Genomic DNA, 19,947 nt, shown 5'->3' with positions numbered 1-19,947 from the left:
ATCAAATACTTTTATGGTTATAACACACACACACACACACACACACAGACACCTCTCTAACCTATTTCCTTCTTCTAATGCCTGGATGATGAAGGTTATGTTATCTTCAACTTACTGAAATTATTTGATACTTATAATAATATCACTTGGCATCAGATTCAACGATAGGTAAGGACAAAAACTATAATTAAAAATTTAAAACTTTGTCCTATAATTTGAGCATTTATCTATATTCATAGTTATATTTTAATAATAAAATCAATATCATTCTAAACTTACAAAATCACAATATAAAACAAAGTGATAGCAGAATAATTTTTAAATGGGGGTTGGGGGGCAGTATTAGGGATTCCACTCAAGCCCTCATGCATGGTAGATAAGCAGTTGCTCACAGAGCTACACCCTCCCGTAGACCTTTTTAAATTTCATTTTGAGTCAAGGTCTCAGAAAATTGCCCAGATTGCCCTCAACTTTGTGATTCTCCCATCTCAGCTTCTAAAGTAGTTGGAGTCAATAGGCATGTGCCACCATGCCCAGGTATTTTAAAATTTCTAATGTATCAAGCTGGGGTTGTGGCTCAGTGGCAGAGCACTTGCCTTGTACATGTGAGGCACTTGGTTCGATTCTCAGCACCATATAAAAATAAATAAACAAAATAAAGACCTTTTTAAAAAAATTTCTAATGTGTGATCCAACATAAGAATGTATTAAAATTGAAAGTAGGGATATGAAGGATAGCTCAATGGTTGCATGCTAGCCTAACATGCTTAAGGCCATGGATTCAATTAGCACCATAAATTAAAAAGTAATAATAATAATAATAATAATAACAACAACAATAAAATTGAAAGGAAGAATAGGAATATAGCTCAGTGGTAAAACCCAGCATGAGAGAAATCCTAGGTTTGATCCCCAGCACTCCAAAAAAGAAAAAGAAAAAAGAAAATTCATTCACTCATTCAATTTACAAATGCTTACTATATACAAAGAATTATAAACCTTGTAATGGATAAAACATAATATAAAAAAGAATTCTTGTTCTTAAGGATCTTAAAATTACAAGGAAAGCAAAGGGATGTACATACTATAAAAAAAGCCATTTTTTTTCTTTTTTATAAAACATACACAAAATACAAAGGACCATATGATAAAGTGCTATAAAAGTTAATATTAATTGAACAAAGATTCACAGGAAAGAATCTCTAACATGTGAACAGCCAATCTGCATGTAGGAAGTAATCTGAGTTAGATGAAAAATGGAAAATTAGAAAAGAGGATATGATGAGATTCCACCCTGATAAAATACCATATGTAAAAATTAGGAAATGAAAAATAGTAAGAAGATAAGTATTCTCAAATTTTCTCAAGAATACATACTCTTGAGGCCGGGGCAGTATAGCCAAAAGCTCAAGATTTCTAGAATATTTATTTGTACCTTAAAAATAATTTAAAAATATTCAGTGCTCTCTTAGTATATGCAAGGCCTTGGGTTTGATCATCAACACTTTGAAAAATAAAATAAAAATAAAACTTACAGTCTACTTCTTTATATACCTATGTTTGCTTTAACATAAAAATATAACATTTTCCTCTCAAAAAGTTTCCCGTAAAACTAATACTCCAAGAAGATGGGGGGCAGCTGTAATTATCTTGTGTGAGCTCCCTAAATAATTCCAGTAAAAAGAATCAGCATAGAATAAAGAGAAAACAGATGGTATACGTGACTGAAATGCTACTTTGGCTCAGGGAATAGAGTGGAGACTCTTCAAGCAGTCAGTCTAGAGTTTTCAAAATCTCAGTCAGAAGACAGTACAGGTGTGGAACATGAAAAAAATTAGACATAAGGAATGACAGTCAGATCTATTCAGCAAAGTTTAATCTGGCCAGAGACATACAGGAAGGCTTTATTCATTTAACAAATATTCCTGGGTACCTCTAATGTGTTGTAATGGATAAGCTGTTGGAGAACTGAAAAAAAGAAGCAAAATTCCTGATCTTATAAGAACTTATATCCTAGTGTGGAGAAGTAAACAATAAAGTTGAAGGAAGTAATGAGACTATTCAGAAAATAAAAGAGAAGCAGCAATTATATATAGTAAAGGAAGGGATGTTTGGAGCAACAGAATTATTATTATTATTAAGTGACTGAAGACACAGTAGAAGTAATAGAAATAAAGGAATAATAGGAAAAAGTCTATGAAGAGGAATGGGGCAAAGGTATTTTTTTTAGGTGTACACATTTGGAGTTGCCTGTTGATCTAATGGATAGAAATCCAAGACTCAAAAAATTCAAGTCTAAAGATTCAGACTCGGTGGGACTGGCATTGTAGCTCAGTGGTAGAGCATTTGCCTAGCACATGTGAGGTGCTGGGTTCCATCTTCAGCACCACATAAAAATAAATAAATACAATAAAGGTTTTGTGTCCATATACAACTAAAAAAATATTTAAAAAACTATTTAGAATTGCTGAATGCAGGCAGACACTAGTAGAGGTCAGAGGGATAGAAAAGAACAAAATTAGAGGGCATCCAGGCTCTGTAGTGCATGCATTTAATCCCAGTGACTCAAGGGGACTAAGGCAGGAGGATGGCAAGTTAGAGGCAGTCTCAGGAACTTAGTAAGACCCTGTTTCAAAACAAAATAAAAAGGGCAGAGATGTAGTTCAGTAGTAAAGCATGCCTGGGATCAATCCTTAGTACCAAAAACAAAAGAAGAGTAAAGGGCAAAGGGCAGAAGACAAGAGACTTGATAAATATTCATGAGGGTAGGGGTAAAAAACAAAAGCAAAACTCCAAAGAAGAAAGAACCTAAGAGAAATATAAGAAAAACTTAGCTAAGGACTAATTGGAAGAAAGACTTTGAAAAGAGATGTTAGAATATGTGTATGCATTTTTTTTCCTTTTTATCTGTCCATTCTTTTTCTGAACCCATTCCTTGTGCTTTTCTTCAGCAATTACCTTTCTTTTTTCACGTTCTTCCATTTTTTTTCTTTTTTCTAGCTGTTGATTTAATTCCTGTGGATTTCATTTAAACAAAAGGCAATGTTTAATGGAAGTACCCAAATCACATATTTTAAAAAAGACTAAGCTTAACCAAATTAAACAAGAATATAGTTTCCATTATAGAATATATACCACTACTGATAATAAATTAAGTAATTAGTCTACAATGAAAGAAAGCATTGGTTGAAAGTATAAGTCATTTTATAGAAATGCAAATAATTGCTTGGCAGCAAAACACTAGTTTCTTAGCTAAACTTCAGCTAAAATCCCCTCATTGAAATCAACTTTCCCACACATAAATTTTGGCACCACTGTAAGCTATTGGCAATAGCTCAAGAGAATTGCAACTTTTTTTACAGTTATAAAAAGCTTCAAAATTCTTGCTGAAGATAAACAATAGGAATTAAGTAATCCCTAAATAAAAATTTTAATTCAGAGTTACACCAAAGAAGAAATATAAAGAAGGTATTCAGTTTTCCATAGAGAAAAAAAGAATCAGAGTTTTCTTCACAGATTTTATAGCTGCTGGGATATAAAATAAAACCAAATTCATACCCCAGATTATTTAACTGCCTTGCTGTCACCAGAATCTACATGTCTGGGCATTTCCTCAGGAGAAAGAATGTGGAAGGTATGACCAAATAAAACTACAAGTTGAATGCCACCACTCTGTCACTCATCAGCTAAATTATGGCATTAGTTGAGAAAGCTGTTCAAACTAGACTTCTCTAGGACTCTACAATCATAATTACTGGTTAGTTTTCTTCCTTCCTTAGATACTAATAATCAGATACATTTATGAATCTTCCATTGGTCCCCCTTTCTCTTTCCCAGCTTTCCTTTCTTCCCAAATACTTACCTCCATGAGAAATTTTCCAACTCTCAGGTTAATTCCAGGATCTTAAATGAAGATAAAACTTTACACCATGAACATATGTTTTTGCACTTTAGAATAACTAATCAAAAGTTACTTGTTTACCATGACTTCTGATCTTAAAATTCCACTGCAAAGAAAATAGTTGCCCTATCTTGCTTAGAAAATCTTCAAACTTTGAAATACCATATCCCACAAAACAATTATCCACCTTGATAGGATTCTTCACTAACTCATAGCTGTTATTCCTTCATTACTCACTCAATACACTTTAATTGAGTGCCTGCTATTGATCTAACAAGAACTGAGTGTGTACACACACACACACACACACACACACACACACACACAGAAAGATGAAATCCTAGAAGTCTCTCATCTAATCTTTTCTCTATATACCAAAGAATAAAGAGCTACACTGTGAGTTACTGCGTATAAAAACAGGAGTTTGGAGAAAAGAACGAAAAGGGAAGACAAAGAGAAATGGTTTGAACCAGGATAGTCAGAAGTGAGCAGTTTCTTAAAATAGTGAGAGAAGATGACTTTAAAAGAAGTGAAAGATGTGGGTGGGGATAATGTTTAATTTAAAGTGTGATACTAATTTCCTTTTTAGATAGAAAGAGGTTTATTGAAGACAGTAAATTGAACACTATGATGAAGAATACAAGTCAAAAGGGATGATTTAGAGCTCTTATTAAGACTGAAGGCTGAGTTTGAAATGATCAGTACAATTCTGAGGGAGATTGATTAGAAGGTTACGACAATATACCTTATAAGGGGAAGACAAACTGGACTTGTGCCAGAAAACAAGTAAAAGGAGAAACACACAGAGTGTGTGTGGGTGTGCAGATACGCATGTGTGTATGTATGTGTATATACATGTGTATAAATATACATATAGTAAAAGGCTAGATATAAATCTGTCAACTATACATTTGAGATTCTCCAAACCAGTTCTAAATTTTCTTTTAAAGGAAAGTTTAAATGTATGATTAAGCATAATTGATTACATTTATATACTTTTTAAGAGTCTTCAGGTAACTCAAAAGGGGGAAAATTAAGATGTTGCATTACTATTTTATGAATGCCAAGTTTTAGTTAATGTTGATATAGGGGATAATAAAGAAAAGATCCAAAAGTACCTAGAAAATGCTACCACTGACCTGAATAGTACTGTATTCTTATAATGTCTATTTAAGTATTTGCCTACCCAGAATATACATCACATTTTCAGACACTACCCTCTCTTCCAAGGCTAGCTCCGCTTAGAATTTCCCATGCTGAATGGCTCCATCTGTTCACCACTGAGGCAGGCCTCCTAAAAGATACAGCAGGAGTCTTCTTTCCAAAAGCCCCTGCGTGGTCTTCTGGTACACCACTGAATTTTAACAGAATAATAGCTATTTTCCCATAGAGTAAACATTTGGTTATGGAAAACCAAACTCCAAAGAGGGTCCTAAACATGTATCATTATTTCAATACATTTTGCCTATTTTCAAATTTTTTTTTTACTATTGAAGGTAACAAAAACAAAAACAAAAAACAAACTGACAATTTTGAGTTTCACCAGCTCTATATCCTACCCTATTCCTTCCTTAAGGGCTGATAAATTAAATAGCTGAAGATTAAATGGTGAGGTTAAAAAAAAAGGAAAAAAAGTACCTGGACTAGTCACAAAATAAATAATTTTTTATAATTTTGAACAGATTACATTAAAATGTTAAGTCAAATGTTAAAAATTAGAATTAGCCAAAGACCACAGAGAACTTAGAAGAATTAAAGAATTATTTTAAATAATAAAAATGTAAATATATTTAATAACCTACAAAACCAATGTGCTAGCTTGCATAGTGTTAATGTTAATTTTCAGTGTTTACCATGTTTATCATTTCAACAATATTACAAATGTATAACATTTTTTAATAGGGTAACTATAAAGGGTTAAAACAATTTTTAACTCAATCTCACAGAGCTGTCTAAAACAAATCTAAATGTCTGTTACTGAAATCAAATTTATGAATGAAATGAGCTTTTTAATGATTCAACAATACTTTAAGTTTTCCTTTCAGTGGGGCATGGTGGCACTCGCCAGTAATCCCAGCAGCTCGAGGGGCTGAGGCAGGAGGATTACTAGTTCAAAGCAATAGCAACTTAGTGAGGCCCCCAGTAATTTAATGAGACCCTGTTTCTAAATAAACAACAAAAAAGGACTGGAGATGTGACTCAGTGGTTAAGTGCCTCTGCATGATACTGAAAAAAATTCCTTTAAATGTTAAAGGAAGAAAATAAAAAAGCAAGAATGAGTTCAAAAGCAAATACTAAGTCTGATCTAGCTATTTCTAAAATATTTCTTGATACCATGGAAAAAGCACATAAATTGGAAATCTAAAGAACTTAATACCAGTTCCAGCTCTGCCACTAACCGAAACCTTGTCAAAGTTACTTCTCTGGTCTTCATGCTTCTTAGCTTTTATAAGGATCTGAAATGAACCATTCCTTATGGTCAAAAATCTGTGCTTTTAATGACATGGTTTGTAAGCAAATTAGGGAATAGAGTAAATAAAGACAGAAAAATAAGGGAAAGCCTGACTTAGGAAATAAAGAGAAAGCCATGAAAATCCAAATAGATTGAATTGCCCATAATTATTTCTTTTATTTTTTGCAGATAAAGAATATTTTCTACCACATTAGCAGCTTTTTCCCTTGGACTCTGCTATACACAGAATTAGAGTTCTAAGCTCTGGCCTCCAATCTTTGGTTTATAGCAAAAATCATGCTGGCATAGGTCAAAAGGTAAAATGAGAAGTAAACTACATGGAGCCCAAAATTAAAAAAAATTCATAAGATTAATTAATAGTTTTTTAAAACCTCAAAACCCTAGGTTTAATTTAAAAGTCTTACTCTGTGATTACTTTTAAAAATGGCTTGTTAAGCTGGATTTGTGGCTGAGTGGTACAGTGCTTACCTAGCATATGTGAGGCACTGGATTCAATCCTCAGCACCACATAAAAATAAATAAATTAAATAAAGGTATTGTGTCCACCTACAACTAGAAAAATATTAAAAATGGCTTAAGTGAAACACTAAGTATTCTTTATGCATTAAGACATAACTGATAACAAAAAGATAATTTTCTTGGATCATGAAAAAAAATTTAGAAACAGATTCCTAAGAAATTAGAATAGATATGTCTTGTTAAAATGGATGCCGTTCAATATTATTTGAATAGTGTCCATGGAAGCAGAGTGAAGAAAAGGAATAGAAAATTCAGGAAGGGTCAACTGGAGAATCAGAAAAGTTTAAGACGTCTAAGTCAGTGGAAGCTGAGGGATCATCTGGCCCAGCCCCCTTCTTCTGTACTCAAGGCTAGCTGGAAATGGAACATACTGACTTGAGCTCAAATTACATGATAGCTGTTAGTTTATCTCATTTGCCATTTAAAACCTTATTAATTTCTTAGGTAACTTGTTTAAAGTCACAGACTGGCAAATGGCAGACCTGGAATTCCTACTTTAAACCTTCTGACTTCAAATACTGTCTTTGAGCCTAGCTTCACTCACCTTCTTTATTTGAGATGAGGATAATAATGGTGCCTTCCTCATAGGTTTGATACAAGAATTAACACATTAATATATGTGAAGTTAGCACCTATATATGTTAGCATAGCACCTGCCACATAATAGGTACTTAATAAATATTAACTGCTATGATTAATGGTATTAATATTAACCTCTATATTACACAACAGTGAGAAAGAATATTTAAAAGTGAACCCAACATTTTAGTTGATCTATTCCCCCCACCCCATATAAAACTCCAGGTTCAGTCTTAAGAAGTTACAACTGAACTCCTTCAGGAGGGCTGATTACAGCCATCAGCAAGTGGCAATGACTCTAGTCCTGCTCCCTGTCACATTTTTTTTTTCTCTTAGATGCTTCATTTTCATGGAGAAATATATAAACAGGCCTATGTGATCATACTTGCAGTATGGCAATGTACTGGGGCAAGACATTTGAGGCAAATGTGGCAGTAACTGTGGTGGACACAACCCTTGTAGAATGGGGGTAGATGCAAAGGAACAGAATAAAAGTAATACTGCCTACTTTCTCCATTCAAATTACTTCATTTAATCCCCCCATGGACCCTATGGTGCAGAAAGTTTTCTATGTTGTACATAAGAAAACAAAAGTACAGGGGAAACAAGTGACTTGCTTGACTACACAAATGGATGAAACAGGCCTTTGCCACACCCCTCCCCCTCCCCCTCCCCACACTCTATCTCCATCTCCCATCACATTCCACATCAACCCACATACAGCTCTGCTGGACTCCTGTACCCAAGGGTAGAAAAACTGGATAACTGAAGATTCTCCATTTGAAAAAAAAAAAAAAAAAAAAAAAAGTTCAGGCAACTATTTGTCTTGATCTGGGTGTTTAAGACAATGATTTCTAATTAGATTTCATAGTTTGTAATAACGTTCCAATCATGATTTTTCTTTTAATCTCAACAATTTTTGTTTGTTCTGCCTCTGAGGAATCTGCAGGCCTCTGGGAATGTAACTGAACTTCTTTGCCTCATTGTCCCACAGGTTGGGGAGCAGCACTCAAAAACATGCAGGGCAGGCACACGACCTTGAGGGAGAAGGGCCCCCGGTAGGCTATTCGGGGTCCCTCCTACATGTTCAATGAGAAGGGCACGTGCCTGACGCCTGAGGAAGAGCGCTTCCTAGACTCAGGCGAGTATGGCAACATTACAGTGGTCAGGAAACTGCTGGAGGAGTCCAAGACCCTCAATTTCAACTGCATGGACTACATGGGACAGAATGCGCTGTAGCTGGCCGTGGGCAACGAGCACCTGGAGATCACGGAGTTGCTGCTCATGAAAGAGAACTTGGCGCGGGTGCGGGCTGCGTTGTGCTGGCCATCAGCAAGAACTATGTGCACATTGTGGAGGCCATTCTCAACCACCCGGCCTTCGCACAGTGCCAGCGCCTGACACTTAGCCCGCTGGAGCAGGAGCTGCAGGAAGACGACTTCTACGCCTATGATGAGGATGGCACACGCTTTTCTCACGACATCACGCCCATCATCCTGGCGGCCCACTGCCAGGAGTACGAAATCCTGCACATCCTGCTGTTCAAGGGCACCCGCATCAAGCGGCCCCACGACTACTTCTGCAAGTGCATCTAGTGCACCGAGAAGCAGCGGAAAGATTCCTTCAGTCACTCGCGCTCCTGCATGAATGCCTACAAAGGACTGGCAAGCGCTGCCTATTTGTCACTGTCTAGCGAAGACCCCGTCCTCACCGCACTGGAGCTAAGCAACGAATTAGCCAGACTAGCCAACAATGAGACTGAATTCAAGGTAACTCTCCCACTCTTGAGGGCAGATGACCCAGTGGGCTCTTCTACATGTGCCCAGTATCAAAATGGGTTGTCTTCTGGTCTGAGAAAGGGTGAAAGCCTCAGGCTTTTGTCATTCAGGCTCACAGAGGGAAAGGAGGGAAAAGCAGCCCACTAGGTGAAATATTAAAAAACAAACAAACACATAAATGTAAATAAAAGGTGACTTTGCACAAATCAATATGGTAAAAAACAAGGAATTTGTGGTGCTGGGGCAGATACCTCAGCCCTATCCATGGTCACTTAGGAATGTCTAGGATATCAAGGTTATTTCCTGGTCTGGTCTTAGACTTCATGATTGTTTCATCTGCATGGTTTTGATTTGTCTCATTCACATCTCTATCCCATGCTGAACTGTGCTAATCTTAGGTTCAGTCTCAGCCCAATGTTAAAAGACACAGGATCGCCTTTCTTAAACCTCACCAGCTATTGCTATTTTCTTGTCAATGGGCTGAGATGGCATCTCATGAAAAAGCAAATAAAATTGTACAGTTGCTTGTCATTCCAGTAAATGGTCTAGGGCAAAGCCCTACAATTTAGCCACCCTGAGAGCACCTTACCTATCTGGCCAAAGGATGGATACTCATTTCCAAAGTCCATTATTTAAGAGTGGTCCTGTGCTTTTACTGTCAACTGACACTCCCCTGAAAGAGAAGACTAGGACATAATGTAAGAAACTCTTTTGACATGATGTTTAATAAAAGTAACAACACTTAGTGGGCATTTACTATATGCCATGCACTAACTGCCTTACTTATTTATCTTGGTTAACAATAACCAGTATGCTGTGGGTACTACTACTATCCCCATTTTGTATGAGAGCACAGAAGTAGACAGAAAGCACACAGTAAATAAGTAATGAAACCATTGTTCTAGTCTAGGCATCCAGAGCTGATTCAGTCACTCCAGCAAACCTGTGCCAGAGGTCTTGTTCATACATTGAGCTTCTCAAAATTTTATTGGCCTTTACGTGAATGATGAAGGGATTCCTCACTCCAGGTGTGGCTGGAAGAGTAGTAACTACAATTGGGCTCATTATTTCCCCTTTTGGCTATGGAACACACAAAAAGGCATCACATGGGGGCTGGTCATCAAACTGAGAAAAGATGTCATTTGCAAGTAAAAATTTCATTATCCAAAAGTGATGCAATGCAAGAGCTATACCTTCATAGAATACAATTAGGTGACCAAGGATGTGTACCATTTCATAGCAAGGAAGGCTCTCCTGGGACATGTTGTTCATGGAGATCTCAAAGGATGGAATGAGATCAGGTCTTACTGAGCAGTAGGAGGTGGACACAGGGGGAAAGAAGTATCTGGTGGCATTTGGATGAACAAATGAAGATGAGGCCCAACAAAGCCCAGAGCAGGGAGGAGATAGATGAGGAACTCCATGTGACCAAAATACCGACTTCTTGCTGGGGCACCCAAGAGGAATGCTGAAGAGATGAAGTGGGGGGCAGATCTCAGAGGGCTCTTCATGTAAGGCTGAGCACTCTGAATGTTATTCTGTAGGAGGAAATGGAAAGCCACTAAAAGTTGATGATTCAGGTACTAAGTAGTGAAAACCAGAGTTTTGGAAATTTATTAACCTAAGATGAAATGGAGGATTTGGACTGGGACTGGGTGGGGCACTAAGACTAAAGAGAGGAGCAATTCAGGAATGCATACATAAAGCCAGAAAGAAAAGGCTTGTCCCACCAGCTAGGGATAGATAAACTAGGCCAAGAGAAGGTAGCATGGCACCACAGATTGTGAATAGATAAAACACCCTATAATTAAGCTCATTTTATTTCATCTAATTCCTTAACATTATTCATGGCCTCATCTAGAAAACATGGTGGCTATTGATGCCGAGATTACCCAAAGAAACTCCAAAGAAATATAGCTATTGTCTCTTCTTTTCTCACACCAAGGGCAATGATTTCCCAAGCAAGGCTACTGGAACTTTTCTTATTCCCCAGCCTTCAGACCAATCCTAAACAGGCTCTATAAAAGAAACAGCTAAGCCAATTACTTCAGATATTTCTGGCCAAGAAGGAAAAAAAAACAAGCAAAAAATGTGCTTTGGATTAGATTATCTGGATAATTGCACAATTCTCTACTTATCTCACATCTGGGAGCATGCCACCCTAAATAAAACAATGCTACACTAACATTTGTAAACACATCTGAGCCATTTGTTTCATTTACTAAAACCCAAAGTCTGACATATTTTAGTGTACATAATATCTAAAACTGGAAGTTTGTTGAAATAATTTTCTATAATTTCAAAAGTAAATTATGGAAATTGTGAACAATTAAGAACACTACTAACATTATGGCAAATACTTTCTATAATGCAGTCATTTACTCAGAATAAGAGCTAGCATAAATACATTTGCTGGCTGTTAACATCCACCTAGTAACGTTTGTTTGAAATAATGTCTTTCAGATTGTTGACAAATGGTGCATTATAAATTAACATAACAGTTCCTTTAGAATTTTATTACTTATTCAACTATCCTTGTTTGTTCATTCCTGACATTATAAATCTTCTTAGAGAGCAGTTTAGCAGGAAAGAAGTCAAACTGTCATGAAAGAATAAAGAACCAGTGAATGTATTATAATTGCACTCTTGATGAGTCTGTTCTGCTTTCTAGGGACTACATGTGGCTGCTTGTTCTCACATGTTATGGAGATGATCTAGTGTCATCAATTATGTAAAATACTATCAGTGTTTCATTGGAAATATGTTACACGTCATCCTCCATATCTTCTAAAATGCTCACTCTGGAGTGACATGTCCTGACTAGTACATATCATCCAGGATAAGCTTGAATTTGGGGAGTCATTTTAATTTACTACCAGAATAGAGGCTAGTCATTCACAACAAGTGCAGCCAATGTCAAGGTCTCCAGTAAATTGTGTCTGGAATCAGATGCCTACTAGAAAGCCATATTTTTTGGTGGGGAAATTGTGTAGTTGTTCAAGGATTGCATATGTCTCTCTTATATTCTTGGGTCTAGAAAGATATTAAAATTCAACTGGTCAGTGGAGTATCCCAGTGCCTTAAATATACCCAGTAAATTAGTAAGCATTCCAGAAATACGTGATGAAAGGAATGAAATAAATCCTAAAAGAATAATCATTCCAGCTGCTGAAGCAAATTATTACTTTTATCTATGGCTCAAACTTAATACATTTATGGATTTCATAGTAGTATTTGATGAACATGGTGAAATGGTAAAGTTCTAAAGAAGACTACAGCTGGTAGCCAGGGATAAAACCTTCACATTCAATGACTGAAGACTAATCATATGTTGCGTGTCTTCTTTGTCTTACCTAAAATAGGGTTTGAGAGCACTGCCCAAAACTGACATTTTGATTGATTGGTTTATCTATACACTAGGAGCCAGAGAAAGGGAAGATTGGTGTGATCTGGACTATTCAGGTTGCTTTACCCTGGTGGAATGGGCTCTCTCTGTGTAGAAGCATCTGGGTTAGCAAGAAAAAATAAAGAATATGTCTATCTCGGTTGGGTTGTAACTCCTGCCACCAAGAATATAGAGGCCTCTGTATCTTTCCTGAATTAGTCTGCTTGGTTTTCTTTGCTGATCATTCTCTTATAAAATTGCTCAAGGTACCCCTTTATTTTGTTGATATCTTCCTAAATGCATTCCTAGGCGATTTGTCTATATGTGTTGCTCATCTGTGGAAATGATGTTTCAAAATGATTAGAAGTCAGTATTTTTTCCATTTTAGAGTAGGTGACAGCAGTGCCCTAGGGGCAGGGTAGGGGATGAGGAAGAAAAGGATGGCAAGGGAATACTGCAGGGCTTAGGAAAGAAAGGAGGATGGGATGGAGGGATCCCTCTTGCTCCCTTAAATTTTGCTTCAATTTGAAAGCATCTACTGTCACCAAGTCAGAGAACTGTGGAAGCCCAACAAACAGTGCAGCTCAGTTATTTAACGTTTGCCCATTCTGAAGGCTAGAAAAGCTGCTGCTGAGGAAGATCTTCCTGTTGACACAAGAGCAGCATGGAGACTTGTGCTTCAGTCACAGCAATTTATTCTGACAGACCTCAGAGAGGAATCAAGAAAGCTAATGTTGTGACTGATTCTCCTTAAGTGTTAATGACCTTTGTGTTTTTCAATGGATAGTTAACCACGGATATTATGAAAAATAGATAATAAATTATATATTGATGTTGTGCTGTCATTTTAAGACCCATAAAAACCCTCCAGGCCTGAAATACCACAAATTAAAAATGCAAATAATGATAAATCAGGCCAATTTGCCACCTGCTATGATTTTAGTGAGATCCCATTGTGGAAGGTGAAGATGTTGAGATGGCAGTTTGTAATCTGCTTGCAAACTTATCAAGACAGAAAAGGGAAGAGCTGGAGAGAAAGAGGATTTACTTTGAATTTTGGTGCTGAGTGCTCAGAGTACACTTGAACTCTGGCCATCTGGGGCTAGGAAGACAAAAAGCTGAGTGAAGTCCCAGCCTAGGCTGGAAGCAGTCCCCAAAATTGAGTAAGTCTTATGCCCCACCCTCCAGTGTTTGTAATAGTTTCTCATATGGTTCGAATACTTTCAGGATTTTTAAATATTATAGACTAACACCCTAGGAAAATATATTTCCTTGAAGTTTGAAAGTTTGGCTGGTAGTATAAAAAATGCCTGCTTAGCATGCAGGAAATGATTTGAAAATCATTTCTTTTTCCACTGGGGAAATATTTTTCAAGCTGTGAAGGTGCAAGTGTGTGGTGTATGTGTGTATAAGAGAATCTGGCAGAAAAGCCCTCAAAGCACTCACTTATGTATCATCCCTGATACACTAAGGAATCTGACTAGGCCACTCTAGGCCTGTGCTTGAACATCTAATGATGCACAATGAGCAGAGGAGAGAATGCCCACAGAAGGCAGGTGATGAGTGGAAGGGCCTGGCCCTCACTAAGCACATGCAATGAGGTATGCTCTATTGTTGGTCTACCTGGGGCTACGGTCACAGGCCCTGTACTTGAGAAGACTGGCTTATTTCATGAAAAGGGATAAAGGTGACTCTGCCCAAGGTAGCTTTGTGTTTCTATTTCATTGCCTAAGTATCTGGAGAAGCACTTTTGATAGAGCATTCATTAATGAGTCATAACAGGAAAATTAGCTAATTAATGTGTCCTTTAGTGACAGTTTTTTGAGATCACAAATAATGCCTAAAATTCGAATGCTCTTCTAGCTTTCTGCCAAGAGTATCAGCCTCTGAAATACAGGGAGATAGTGAAAATTGTGTTAGAGGTATTCAGGTGAGATGAAGGAAGCTATTAAACTAAAACATAGGTAGAGTCAGGCTCCAGTGATCACACAGTGTAGTCATGCTTCATTTCCTGGACACAGAAGAGTGGAGAGCAAAAAGCTTGGCCCTGGAGCCAGTCAGACCTGGGTTTCATCTCCTACAAGTCATGTAATTTTGAACAACTACTTGAAGTTAATTGTCGTATTTCAAAAATGAAGGATGGGAGGGAAGGGCTATATACTTCAATCATAACTTCTTCAAAATGGATTGCTTCTTCCCCCACCCAAACATTTTCTCTTACCCTAATCTGCTCATCCCAGGGACACCATGATTTACTAAAACTTTGTGTACTTCATCCCATTTAACTTCAAGAAAGTGCTGGCACAAATGTCGTGCTCAGTAAATAAATAAGTTGGTAAATTTATGAATAATAGCCTCTGTGTGTTGGTAAGGATTAAATGAGATCAAGAATATATCTGTGAAGAGAACTAGACACATAATAAGCATTATTAATTTTTCACTAGAGAGCTCAGTGGCAATTCCTTTCCCAAAGCCCACTGAATTGTAAGCACTGCACTTTTTTTTACCATTAATACAGCTTACATTTCAGCACCTCCTCTATTCATAGGGTCTTTTTGATTTTGGCTAAGCTTCCTATCCCCTCAGCAGAGCTTTTCAGAAAAAGAAAAGACCTAGGTTGTACGTGTGAGCTCTGTGGTTAAAAATAGGCCAAAGGAGATGTTCTCCAATTGGAAAAATGCAGACCACTAAAACCAAATAAACTAAGAATGCTACTCAAATATTACTGTGAAAAGAAGTGATGTGGGCTAGAAAGATAGAAAATCAAAAGAGAGGGGGAGGAAATGGGCAGGCAGAGCTCCCGACAAATGCAAACAGAGATTTTAAAAAATATCTGTGGAAAAGATTCATCACCACACACTAAAAAAAGGGGAAAATCATTTCCTACACAAGTGAAACTATCTGTCTGAATTATCAGAGATACAGAGAAAAATGGAGATGGTTCTTCAAGAAAATTAGCCAATAAATAGTAGCACAAATTAAATAAAAAAAACACAAGGATTATTTCTCTGAAAGAGAAAAGTCACAATGCTATATAAATTAATCATAATGGGGGTAGCATTAATCAAGTATGCTGCACATATCATTGGCATGGAGGCATGCATTTTAATTAGCAATAAATTCACACTCAGATTAAATGGGGAGATACATGTCAGGATGTTGGGAGAGGGGAAGAGTCTATAGACTCACAGAGTATCAGAACCAGATGAACCCTATTTATAGAGCTGTCTGAAACCCAAGCGCTCATGCCATAAATTCTTTTTTTTTTTTTTGGTACCCAGTATTGAACCCAGGGTGCTTAACCATCAAACAATTTATTTTTTATTTAAAGACAGGGTCTCATTAAGTTTATTAAGACCTTGCTAAGTTGCAGAGGCTGGTTTTGAATTTACAATCTTCCTGCCTCAGCCTCCCCAGCCACTGGGATTACAGGCAAGAGCTATCGTGCCCAGCCATGACAGATTCATTTTAAGTCTCTAGCCTAAGCAAGTCTCTGGGTTAAGTGCTCAAATAAATAATGAAGGTAAAGTTCCCACCATCAAGGAGCTCATTGTCTAATGGAAGAAACAGACATTCTTCATACAACCACAAAAATAAACACAGCATTACGAATTATACACTATAAACCATAAAACTATAAACTCTATAGTTTTCAGAGAGTTGAGTCAATGATGCAGATGTGTGTGTGTGTGTGTATGTGTGCATGTGCATGCACGTGTGTGTGTGTGTGTGTGTGTGTGTGTGTGTGTGTGTGTTTACATGCACATATTTGAAGATTTTCAAAGAAGGCAATGTTTTACTGAAACCCAAGGGCATAAAAGAATAAAACAGACGTCAAGGAATGGAAAAGAGGGTTCTGGGCATAGAAAAGTTACATGAAATAACACACTGCTGAGAGGAAAAAGGAGGCTCATTCAGAAAATTGCAGGTTACATGGTATGGATTCATTGCAGGGAATAAAAGGAAAATTAAGCAGGTGATAGGGATGCTGACCAGGACCTCAGACAGGGCTTTACCTTTAGTGACCATGTAAAAAGCTGGACTTCATTGTAAGGTGAATCTGGAGAGCCATTGGAAGCTTTCAGCAGGTGAAAAAGTGACTCACATCTACAGTTTGAAAGATCCAATCTGCCTACTGTAGAAAATGGATTAGAGAGGAAAAGAAAGGAAGAAGTTAAAGATTGCTGAGGAAGATGAGATCATCCCTGAACGATGGTGAATGGCATGAGTTTCCAGAAGGACTAGCACATCTCAATCAGTGGGTGAATCATCACAGATGGACCCACAGCACAGTTAGAGGATGTGATTGCCTCCTAGACATCTTTGTTGTTATGAGCTTCCCAAGGCCCTGCTTCTCTCATCTCTGGTATCTATTGGGGCTACACAGGGGTGCACCAGGCAGTGGAGAAACACAGGAAAAGGAAACAGAATATACCAGGGCTTTAACTTCTCCTCTAATTCAGAAGCCCAATGGAATAGGAAGAGGGCAAGAGAGTAAGGTAGATCCCAATCTGCCACCCTGACCTTTGAAGGAAAAAGATGTTGACTTCCAGACTTGGCCAAATTATTCTCTGCAAAGCATTGGCAGCACAGAGATATTGGAAGGTGGAATCAAAAGTGATAATCCCAGTATTGAAAGGATCCCACTGATTTTTAATCTTTGCACTGCATGTTCCAGACTCTGAATACATCTTTGTCCCATTTTAATTTTTCATTCAAGTGAGAGAAATTGTTGAGTCATATCTATAATTTGTGTTAAACTGGAGTTCATTTTAGAATAAATATAAGCATGGAGTAGACCTTTTCTTCCACCTCCTTTCCCCTTGAGGTTTTTGGTGTTGTGACAGACTAAAAGGAGACAGAATATGGGCAAGGCTTTCTGAGCACCCAAAATCCCAGTTTAGTCAGGGTGGGTGTATTGTTTTTCTAGTGCTACCATAACAAACTATTAAAAATTTGGTGATGTAACACAAGAGAACTTTATTGTATTACAGTATTTAAGGTGAGACATTAGCAGGGCCATGCTGTCGCCAAAGGTTCTCAGGGAGAAGCCTTCCTTTCCTCTTCCTAGTTTCTGGCAGTTGCCACTAATATTATCTCATCAACACATCCCTCCAGTCTGTGCCTCTGTCAGCATGTGGTGGTTTTCCTGGATATTTCTATGTCTCTTCTCATAAGGGTGGCAGTCATTTTGGACTAAGGGGCCACCCTACTCTAGTAGGAATCCATCATAACTAATTATACCTGTAACTACCCCATTATCAAATAAGATCACCTTCAGAATTTCTACTAAGGATAGGCCTTAGAGTATGGGACACTATTGAGCAATACACTGGGAGAAGTACCAGGTTCACATGAATTAGAGAAGGCTGAGACCAGGAAACAAGGCAAATCTTCAAAGGAAAGGAAGAGAAAAAGTCATAAATCAGTTATTCTGGATAACCAAAGTCAGTCCTACACTAGGAGGTCAGTCTGAAAGAAAAGGGTAAGGCTGCTGGTACCACTCATTGACAGAGACACAAGCACAGCCAAGGATGCTATACTACAACTCCATACAAGTGAGTGGGGGTGGGAGTGCTGGGGGAAAGAGGCAGGGTGGATAAAAGGTGGGAAGGTAGGGACAGAAGCAATGGAAGGAAACTTGGTATTGAGGGCATTGGTCCTTTCAAGTATGAGGAAGGCATTTTCTTTTTTTCTAAATATTTTTTTATTTGTTGATAGACCATTGTTTTATTTATTTATATGTGGTGCTGAGAATTGAACCCAGTGCTTCACATGTGCTAGGCAAGCGCTCTACCACTGAGCTAGCCCCAGCCTGAGGAAGGCATTTTCAAGTGTTGGATTTTGGGGTAATAAAAATAAAATACTACTAATTCTAGAATTTTTAGAAAATATAAAATGTCAGAGGGGACAAAGAAGTGAGCACTAATTCCAGCACCTAAGAATATTACATGTTTCAGATTGTTCTGCCTAGAGTTTCTCATATCCCAGGTGCAAAATTTGAATCATTACTATGAATCAGATGATGGAATATTACCACAATATTTTTGTTACCCTTCATAATTTCTCTCCATTCCCATTCTCTCATACTAAAAGAGTCAAACATTGCAATGTATTTATATGTTTAAGAATGTTGATATGTATCATTCATTCAAGGAACATATCTGATGCCTCTACAGTACTCTCAAATTCTAGATACTGTGAATACCTCAAGATCATTAAAAACCACATCATCTCTGCCCTCTTGAAGTTTATATTTTATTGCAGATTACAGAAAAATAACTGTTGATTGGGTATGTATGTGTGTTTATAAATTAGATACAAGGGTATTATGGCATAAAAAGTTGTTCTTTTTATTCTCTGTCACCCAGTGCCTTTTCCCCTGTTGTCTCTATGTTGCTGTGGGTAAAAATGGTTCATTTCTTCTATCTACCATCTAGTCTTTCATCCTCTGTACAGTCTTAAACTTATTCCTTCCCACAGGGATAGCATATATTGCTTCTAAATTCTTCTTGTCCCTACATTGCTTCTAACTTCTTATTACCACAAATGACGCTGCAAAGCCATCACTGTACCCTCTTACAATCTCATTAAGGTACTCCAGATTCAGGAAGGAACATCCATGTTTAACTTCACCAAATACACTGCTGCCAAGAAGGCCTGCCCTGGTTACACTCTCTTGGGGCTGCAGTTTACCACATGATGCCAGCACTGAGTATTATTCTGCTTTCCATTGTCTGCCAGTTTGAGCAATGTGAAGTCACTTGATTTACATTTCTCTAATCATTAATGAAGCAGAGTACTTCCTAGACTCTTTAGTCATGTGAATTTCTCCTTACCATGAATTGCCTCTTCCCATCTTTCCTTCACTCACTTTAAAAAAATTCTTTATTTGTTCTTTTTAGTTATACATGATTGTAGAATGTATTTTGACACATCATACATGCATGGAGTATAATTTTCTATTTTTGTGGTTGTACATGATGTGGAGTTACGTTGGTCATGTATTCGTATATGAACATATGAAAGATATGTTCTATTCATTTTACCATCTTTCCCATTCCTACCCCCACTCTCCCTGTCTAATCTGGTGAACCTCCCCCCTCTCACCCCCTCACCCCCACCTATTGTGAGACAATATTAACATATGAGAGAAAACATATGGACTTTGGCTTTTTGGAATTGGCTTATTTCATTTAGCATGATAGTTTCCAGTTCCATCCATTTACTGGTAAAAATCATAATTTCATTCTTCTTTATGAGTGAGTAATATGTGTATATCTACCACATTTTCTTTAACCATTTATCTGTT

The 19,947-nt window shown here is 37.4% G+C and overlaps 1 pseudogene; it reads left to right on the top strand.

Moving 5' to 3' along the window:
- Window positions 1–4,528: 4,528 nt before the first annotated feature.
- The window catches only part of LOC143389762 (short transient receptor potential channel 7-like), an 85,961-nt pseudogene continuing 70,542 nt past the window's right edge, over window positions 4,529–19,947 (top strand).

The sequence above is a fragment of the Callospermophilus lateralis genome, unplaced genomic scaffold, assembly GCF_048772815.1.
Source record: "Callospermophilus lateralis isolate mCalLat2 unplaced genomic scaffold, mCalLat2.hap1 Scaffold_62, whole genome shotgun sequence".
NCBI lineage: Eukaryota > Metazoa > Chordata > Mammalia > Rodentia > Sciuridae > Callospermophilus > Callospermophilus lateralis.
Note: the sequence above shows the minus strand (reverse complement) of the source record. Positions and strands in the feature narration are given on the sequence as shown.